We start from the raw sequence: 9,937 nt of genomic DNA, 5'->3' as shown, positions 1-9,937 counted from the left end.
AACTTGGTGACAGATGCTTCTAGGTGCTCCCAGTATTCAATTTGAGGGATTTCCGGGAGGAACTCCTTTGCTTTTCTCTTGATGGGGTCGTCCTGCACTTGTTGTCCTTCCATAGATTTTTTGGTGATTGGTTGCTCAATTGAGATATACTTATCTACTCCCATCTTTATCCCAGCATCTTTACATAACAGAGAAACTAAGATTGGATAGGCCAATTTGGCATCTTTGGAGTTCTTGTTTGCAATTTTGTAAAGCTCACAAGCAATCAGCTGATGAACTTCCACTTCTTTTTCCAGCATAATGCAATGAATCATCACTGCTCTTCTGATGGTGACTTCAGAGCGGTTGCTAGTGGGCAGTATAGAGCGCCCAATAAAGTCCAACCAGCCTCTGGCGACTGGTTTGAGATCTCCTCTCTTGAGTTGGTTCGGGGCACCCTTTGTGTTAGTTGTCCACTTGGCTCCAGAGAGGCATATGTCCTCTAGGATTTTATCCAAGCCCAGGTTTGATCTCATCATTCTCCTATTAAAGGAGTCTGGGTCATCTTGCAGTTGAGGCAGCTTGAAGATCTCCCTTATTTTATTAGGGTGGGTGTGAACAACCTTCCCTCTGACCAAAGTTCTATAGTCATAGAATGCGGTTCCAGCTATCCTCTGCCTGTCCGTCTGCCATAGATTAGCATAGAATTCCTGAACCATGTTTCTTCCCACCTTTGTTTCAGGATTAGCTAGGACTTTCCAGCTCCTGTTTCGAATTTGCTCTTGGATCTCCGGATATTCATCTTCTTTCAGATCAAATTTAACTTCCGGGATCACTAACCTTAGACTCATCATTTTGTAAAAATGGTCTGAATGTTCTTTGGTTATGAACTTCCCTTGATTCCAAAGTGGTTTTGGAATGTTCTCTTTCTTGCCTCTTGAGTCGGTTTGTTTTCCCTTAGGAACCATGATCTTAGTGGGTATTGGTTTAGTGATCATGGATAAACACACCAAATTTAGAGGTTTGCTTATCCTCAAGCAAAAGAAAGGAAAGGAGAGGGAAAGAAGGAGAGCCAAGCGCAACTTGTGGAGGAGAGTGGGAGAGGCCGAACCAATATTTAAGGGGAAGGGGGGTGGGTTTCGAAAATTATTTAACAAAAGATATGACAGAAAAAGTGATTTGGAAAAGATAAGTATGATAGGAAAAGATGTGATCTAAAATTGAAAAGATATGAAAGATATTTGAAAAAGATGAATTTGGATTTTGAAAAAGATAATGTGAAGATTTGAAAAAGATATTGATGAGTTGAAAAGATTTTAGAAGGAAAAAAGATAGATTTGTTTTGAAAAGGATTTGAAAATAATTTGAAGAGGATTAAGAAAAAGGGTTTATGAATTAAGATACATTTGATATCTTTTGAAAAAGGATTTGAAAAATTAGGATTTGTAACATGTTTGTGCAAGAAATCATGAATTGAAACATAAAAAATGGAAAAAAATTTGAATTGAAAACGAAATTGCCTACTCCCCACAATCTTGGCGTTAAATGCCCAACTGCTGCATGTTTTGGGCGTTTAACGCCTAGTTGGTGCTTGTTTTGGGCGTTTAACGCCCAGCTGTTGCTTCTAGCTGGCGTTAACCGCCAGAAACCCCTTTGTTACTGGGTGTTTTTTCTGAACGCCTAGGATGCTGTAAATCTGGCGTTTAACACCCAGATGGCTATCTTTACTGGCTTTAAACGCCCAGTAGATGCTCCTTTTGAGCGTTTAACGCCCAGTTGTGCCTCTTACTGGTGTTTTCTTGCCAGTGAGCTCCTTTTTCCTGTTTTGTGCTCTGAATTCTTCTGTAACCCTGTGGACTTATGCAATTGATTCTTTACCTTGTTAATATTAAGCTCATATATTTTAAAAATAAACAAAATGAAAAATAACATAAAAAGTTTTGCTAATGGCTGGGTTGCCTCCCAGCAAGCGCTTCTTTATTGTCTTTAGCTGGACTTTGCTGAGCTTTTAATCTAGCCTCAGCCTTGAGCACTCTTGCTCAACATTGCCTTCAAGATAGTGCTTGATTCTCTGTCCATTAACAATGAACTTCTTATCAGAATCAATGTCTTGAAGCTCCACAAAACCATATGGTGATACACTTGTAATCACATATGGTCCCCTCCACCGGGATTTTAGTTTCCCGGGGAATAGCCTGAGCCTAGAGTTAAACAACAGAACCTTTTTTCTTGGTTCAAAGACTCTAGATGACAGCTTTCTATCATGCCACCTCTTTGATTTCTCTTTATAAAGCTTGGCATTTTCGAAAGCAGTAAGTCTGAATTCCTCTAGCTCATTCAGCTGGAGCAATCTTTTTTCTCCAGCTAATTTGGCATCAAAGTTTAGGAATCTGGTTGCCCAGTAGGCCTTATGTTCCAGTTCCACAGGCAGATGACAGGCCTTACCATACACAAGTTGGTATGGAGAGGTCCCTATAGGAGTCTTGAATGCTGTTCTGTAAGCCCACAGAGCATCATCCAAGCTTCTTGCCCAGTCCTTTCTACGGGTACTTACAGTCCGTTCCAGGATTTTTTTTAGTTCTCTGTTAGAAACTTCAGCTTGCCCATTTGTCTGTGGATGATATGGAGTCGCCACCTTGTGGCAAATCCCATACCGGACCATGGCAGAGTAAAGTTGTTTGTTGCAGAAGTGAGTGCCCCCATCACTGATTAGTACTCTAGGGACCCCAAACCTGCTGAAGATATGTTTCTGGAGGAACTTCAGCACTATTTTAGTATCATTGGTGGGTGTGGCAACGGCCTCTACCCATTTTGATACATAGTCGACTGCCACCAGAATATAAGTGTTTGAGTATGATGGTGGGAAAGGTCCCATGAAGTCAATTCCCCATACATCAAATAACTCAATCTCCAAGATTCTCTGTTGAGGCATGGCGTAATCATGAGGCAGATTACCAGCTCTTTGGCAACTGTCACAGTTACGTACAAACTCTCGGGAATCCTTATAGAGTGTAGGCCAGTAAAAGCCATATTGGAGGACCTTGGTGGCTGTTCGCTCACCTCTGAAATGGCCTCCATATTGTGATCCATGGCAATACCATAAGATCCTCTGTGCTTCTTCTCTAGGCACACACCTACGGATTATTCCGTCTGCACATCTCTTAAAGAAATAGGGTTCATCCGACAAGTAGCACTTTGCATCAGTAATTAATTTTTTCTTTTGTTGCCTGCTGTACTCCTTGGGTATGAACCTTGCAGCTTTATAGTTTGCAATATCTGCAAACCATGGTGTTTCCTGAATGGCAAACAAATGCTCATCCGGAAAGGTCTCAGAGATCTCAATAGAGGGGGGAAACTCTCCTTCTACTGGTTCTATCCGGGACAGATGATCAGCCACTCGGTTCTCTGTCCCTTTTCTATCTCTTATTTCTATATCAAACTCTTGCAGAAGCAACACCCATCTTATGAGCCTGGGTTTTGAATCCTGCTTTGTGAGTAGATATTTAAGAGCAGCATGGTCAGTATACACAATCACTTTTGATCCTACTAAGTATGATCTAAACTTGTCAATGGCATAAACCACTGCAAGCAATTCTTTTTCTGTGGTTGTGTAATTTTTCTGGGCATCATTTAAAACACGGCTAGCATAATAAATGACATGCAGAAGCTTGTCATGCCTCTGCCCCAGTACTGCACCAATGGCATGGTCACTGGCATCACACATTAGTTCAAACGATAATGTCCAGTCTGGTGCGAAAATAACTGGTGCTGTGACCAGCTTAGCTTTCAGTGTCTCAAACGCCTGCAGACACTCTGTGTCAAACACAAATGGCGTGTCAGCAGCTAGCAGATTACTCAGGGATTTTGCAATTTTTGAAAAATCCATTATAAACCTCCTGTAGAATCCTGCATGCCCCAGGAAGCTTCTGATTGCCTTAACATTAGCAGGTGGTGGTAATTTTTCAATTACTTCCACTTTAGCTTGATCCACCTCTATCCCCTTGTTTGAAATTTTATGCCCAAGGACAATTCCTTCAGTCACCATAAAGTGACATTTTTCCCAGTTTAAAACTAGGTTGGTCTCTTGGCATCTTTTCAGAACAAGTGCTAAATGGTCAACTCCTAGAATGAGAGTAGCACTTTTGTGCTCCTCCATTTCCAGCACTACAAAGTCAGTGGGAAAGGCGAACGGCCCAACCCTGACAATCATGTCCTCAATCACGCCTGATGGGTATTTAATGGAGCCATCAGTAAGTTGGAGACATATCCGGGTTGGTTTAACTTCTTCAGTTAAACCAAGCTTTCTGATAGTGGATGCAAGTATTAGGTTGATGCTTGCCCCAAGATCACATAAAGCTGTCTTGGTGCAATTACCCTCTAATATGCATGGTATCAGAAAGCTCCTGGGATCTTTAAGCTTTTCTGGAAAGCTTTTCAGAATGACTGCACTGCATTCTTCAGTGAGGAGAACTCTTTCAGTTTCTCTCCAATCCTTCTTATGACTCAAGATCTCTTTCATGAACTTGGCATAAGAAGGTATTTGCTCAAGTGCCTCTGCAAATGGAATCTTTATTTCAAGAGTCCTGAGATAATCTACAAAACGAGCAAATTGCTTATCCTGCTCCTTTTGGCGGAGTTTTTGAGGATAAGGTATCTTGGCTTTATATTCCTCAACCTTAGTTGCTGCAGGTTTATTTTCTACAGAGGTGGTTTGAGAAGCCTTTTTAGAGGGGTTGTTATCAGCACTTGTGTATGTCTAATCCCTCATTGGCATTTGAATGCCAGGGTTAGAAGCTAGATTGGCGTTGGACGCCAACTCCTTACTTGTTCCTGGCGTTTGAACGCCAGAACTGAGCTTCCATTGGGCGTTTGATGCCAACTCCTTGCTTGTTTCTGGCGTTTGAACGCCAGAGTTATTCCTCTCTGGGCTCTTACTATCCTCAGAGAGATTTTGAACAGCAGTTTGTTCATTTCTTGGCTTCCTGCTACCTTGAAGTGAGGTATTTAATGTTTTCCCACTTCTTAATTGAACTGTTTGGCACTCTTCTTTTATTTGTTTTGATAACTGTTGTTCTGTTTGCTTCAACTGTACCTCCATATTTATATTAGCCATTCTTGTGTCTTGTAGTATCTCCTTGAATTCGGCCAGCTGTTTTGTTAGAAAGTCTAATTGCTGATTGAATTCAGTAATTTGTTCTGCAGAACTAAGTTCAGCAGTTACTGTTTTAGCCTCTTCTTTCATAGAAGATTCACTATTTAAGTACAGATGCTAATTTCTGGCAACTGTATCAATAAGCTCTTGAGCCTCTTCAATTGTCTTTCTCATGTGTATAGATCCACTAGCTGAGTGATCTAGAGAAATTTGAGCTTTCTCTGTAAGCCCATAATAGAAGATGTCTAACTGCACCCATTCTGAAAACATTTCAGAGGGGCATTTTCTTAGCATCTCTCTGTATCTCTCCCAGGCATCATAAAGAGATTCATTATCTCCTTGTTTAAAGCCTTGGATGTCCAGCCTTAGCTGTGTCATCCGTTTTGGAGGGAAGTATTGATTCAGGAATTTTTCTGACAACTGTTTTCATGTCCTTATGCTAGCCTTAGGTTGGTTATTTAACCACCTCTTAGCTTGGTCTTTTACAGCAAATGGAAACAGTAATAATCTGTAGACAACTCTTATCATATACTGTGTCAGCAATTTGTAAAAACTATGCCAGAAACTCTGTAGGTTCTTCCTGTGGAAGACCGGAATACTGGCAACTTTGCTGCACCATGATAATGAGCTGAGGATTCAACTCAAAGCTACTGACTCCAATGGAGGGTATACAGATACTGCTCCCATATGAAGCAGTAGTGGGGTTAGCATATGACCCCATAGTCCTCTTGGACTGTTCATTTCCACTTAGGTCCATGATGGAGAAAAGGGAATTGATGTGATTTGCAATTAAAATATATTTTTATTTTTATTTTATAAAAAGAGAACGAATAAAATAAAGAAAATGAAATAAAATAACTAGAAATTAAATATAGATTTCGAAAATTAAGAATAAAAAATTTAAAACTAAAATAATTACTTAATTAAGGAGATTTGAAAAACTTTGGATATGATTTTGGAAAAAGATTTTAAATTTTGAAATAGAAATCTGAATTTTAAAAGCAATTTTCGAAAATTCACTTTAAAATAGAGAGAAAAGATATTTTTTTATTTTTGAATCTTAATGAGGAAAGAGAAAAACAATGAAATAGCACAAGATTTAAAATTTTTAGATCTAATGCTACTTGTTTTCGAAAATTTTGGATGGAAAACACCAAGGAACACCAAACTTAAAAATTTTAAGATCAAGACACAAGGAAAACTCAAGAACACCTTGAAGACTCACAAGAACAACAAGAACATGAAGAAAGAACACCAAACTTAAAATTTTTAGAAAATCACAATAAAATTTTTGAAAACTAAAGAAAAGCTAACAAGAAAACACCAAACTTAAAACTTGGCACAAGATTTGCTCAAAGAAAAATTATTTTTGAAAAAGTTTTTAAAGGAAGATTCTCAATTACCAAGAACATAAACACAACGCTCTAGCCAATTGAGTTATAAATTTAAAGTGTTTTAATATTGTATTTAATAAATAAAATTTTCTTTGGAAACTGATATCTTGAAAAAGCACAAGAAAAACAAGAAAAGACACAGAACACGAAAAACTAAAGATCAAACAAGGAAAATAAACAAGAACAACTTGAAGATCAAGAAAGAACAATGAACACTAATTCGAAAATTTTAAATGAAGATAAAAGAAAATGCAATTGACACCAAACTTAAAACATAAAACTAAACTTAAACAGAAAAACTCAATTATTAATAAAAAATAAAATTTTGAAAAAAAAATTTTGAAAAAGAAAATAAAGATTCTAAAATTTTAACAAGAACAATAATAAAAGAATCAAAGACAAAACACAGATTAATAAAGAAAAATAAAAAGATTTTTGAAAGATTTTTGAAAAGAAAGTAAAAGACTCTGACCCAAAAGACAAAATCTTCCTAATCTAAGCAACAAAATGAACCGTCAGTTGTTCAAACTCGAACAATCCCCGGCAACGGTACCAAAGACTTGGTGCACGAATTGTGAATCACACTTTCCACAACTCATACCACTAACCAGCAAGTGCACTGGGTCATCCAAGTAATACCTTACATGAGTAAGGGTCGAACCCCACGGAGATTGTTGGTTTGAAGCAATCTATGGTTACCTTGTAACTCTAAGTCAGGATATCAATTATATTTATCAGTTTGAATTGCGAAAAATAAAAGAGCATGAAATAAATACTTGTTCTGCAGTAATGGAGAATATGTTGGAGTTTTGGAGATGCTTTGTCTTCTGAATCTCTGCTTTCCCCCTGTCTTCTTCTTCACGCACGCCAGGTTCCTCCTATGGCAAGCTGTGTGTTGGTGGATCACCGTTGTCATTGGCTCTGTCACTACGCCAAACCCTTATGAGTTTGAAGCTCGTCACAGTCATTCAATCCCTGAATCCTACTCAGAATACCACAGACAAGGTTTAGACTTTCCGGATTCTCAAGAATGCCGCCAATAGATTCTAGCTTATACCACGAAGATTCTGATTAAGGAATCCAAGAGATATTCACTCAATCGAAGGTAGAACGGAGGTGGTTGTCAAGCACACGTTCATAGGTTGAGGATGATGATGAGTGTCACGAATCATCACATCCATCATATTGAAGTGCGAATGAACATCTTAGATAGAAACAAACGTGTTTGAATAGAAAACAGAAATAATTGCATTAATTCATCGATACACAACAGAGCTCCTCACCCCCACCAATGGAGTTTAGAGACTTATGCCATCAAAGAATACAAAGTTCAGATCTAAAAATGTCATGAGGTACAAAGTAAACCTCTAAAAGTTGTTTAAATACTAAACTAGTAACCTAGGTTTACAGAAAATGAATAAACTAAGATAGATGGTGCAGAAATCCACTTCTGGGAGCCACTTGGTGTGTGCTGGGGCTGAGACTTAAGCTTTACACGTGCCTAGGCTGTTTCTGGAGTTAAACGCCAGGTTGTACGCTGTTTTTGGCGTTTAACTCCAATTTGTAACCTGTTTCTGGCATTTAACGCCAGACCGTAACATGGAACTGGCGTTGAATGCCAGTTTACATTGTCTATCCTTGAGCAAAGTATGGACTATTATATATTTCTGGAAAGCCCTGGATGTCTACTTTCCAACGCAATTGAGAGCGCACCAATTGGACTCCTCTAGCTCTAGAAAATCCATTCCGAGTGCAGAGAGGTCAGAATCCAACAGCATCAGCAGTCCTTTTTCAGCCTGAATCAGATTTTTGCTCAGCTCCCTCAATTTCAGCCAGAAAATACCTGAAATTATAGAAAAACACACAACCTCATAGTAAAGTCCAGAAATATGAATTTTTCCTAGAAACTAATGAAAATATACTAAAAACTAACTAAAGCATACTAAAAACTACATGAAATTAACCCCAAAAAGCATATAAAATATCCGCTCATCAGATTTACTTTCAGTTTTAGTTATTTTCTTTCCTTTATCCCTTACCCATATTTTGTGTTTTCATCATTGTTTACAATCCAGTTCACTAACCCACTAACTGTTTGATATATTGCATCACTCAAACTAACAACCATTCTAACAAGAGTAATTTTTTCATTCATTTCCTTTCTTGCTTTTTTCTTTGTTGGTTGTATGACAGGTAGAAGAAGCGGGGCTTCAACTTCCTGTGATTCTGAACCTGAGAGGACCTTCCTTAGACTAAGGAGGGAAGCAAGAGTGAAGAGAGTCGTTGGTACTGAGGAAGAGGAAGAGTATTTTGAACCAGATATGGAGGAGAATATGGAGAACCACCATGAAAAAGAGGCTCACAACCATGCCAGAGAAGGTCCAGTGAATCAAGCTGGGCAAGAGAGAAGAGTTCTTGGCTCTTATATCAATCCAAACCCAGAAAACTGTGGAAGTAGCATCCAAAAGCCAACCATACATGCCAATAATTTTGAACTAAAACCCCAGCTCATCACCCTAGTCTAGAACAACTGTGCATTCAGAGGAAGTGCCCAAGAAGACCACAATCAACATCTTACCACCTTCCAAAGGATATGTGATACTATGAAGTCTAATGGTGTTCATCCTGACACTTATAGGCTGCTTCTGTTTCCCTTTTCACTCAAGGATAAGGCATCCAAATGGCTGGAGTCTTTTCCGAAGGAGAGTTTAACAACCTGGGAAGATGTGGTAAACAAATTCTTGACGAGATTCTATCCTCCTCAAAGAATCAACAGCTTGAGAGCTGAGGTGTAAACCTTCAGGCAACAAGATGGTGAAACTCTCTATGAAGCATGGAAGAGGTTTAAAGACTTAACAAGAAGGTGCCCGCCAGATATGTTCAATGAATGGATGCAGTTACACATTTTCTATGAGGGTCTTTCTTATGAATCAAAGAAGGCAATAGACCACTCATCCAGGGGATCTCTGAACAAGAAGAAGACTATTGAAGAAGCCATAGATGTCATCGAGACTGTAGCTGAGAATGACTACTTCTATACTTCTGAAAAGGGCAACAGTCGAGGAGTAATGGAGCTGAATAACATGGATGCGCTGCTGGCTCAAAACAAGATGATCACCAAGCAGCTGGCTAACCTTACCAAGAAGATGGAAAGTAACCAAGTGGCAGCAGTCAACACATCATCAGCAGCTCAAGAGGGAGCAAACACAGAGGAAGAAGGTGACCGGGAACAAGCCAACTATATTGGAAACTCACCTAGGCAGACCCATGATCCATACTCCAAAACTTATAATCCTGGTTGGAAGAATCACCCAAACTTTGGGTAGGAAAATCTACAGGATCAAGGCCAAGATCAGAAACGTCACAATCCCAACCACAATGTAACTCACCAACATTTCACACAGAGATCATA

This window comes from Arachis ipaensis, chromosome B01 (genome assembly GCF_000816755.2).
Source record: "Arachis ipaensis cultivar K30076 chromosome B01, Araip1.1, whole genome shotgun sequence".
In the NCBI taxonomy this organism is placed as follows: Eukaryota; Viridiplantae; Streptophyta; class Magnoliopsida; order Fabales; family Fabaceae; genus Arachis; species Arachis ipaensis.
Note: the sequence above shows the minus strand (reverse complement) of the source record.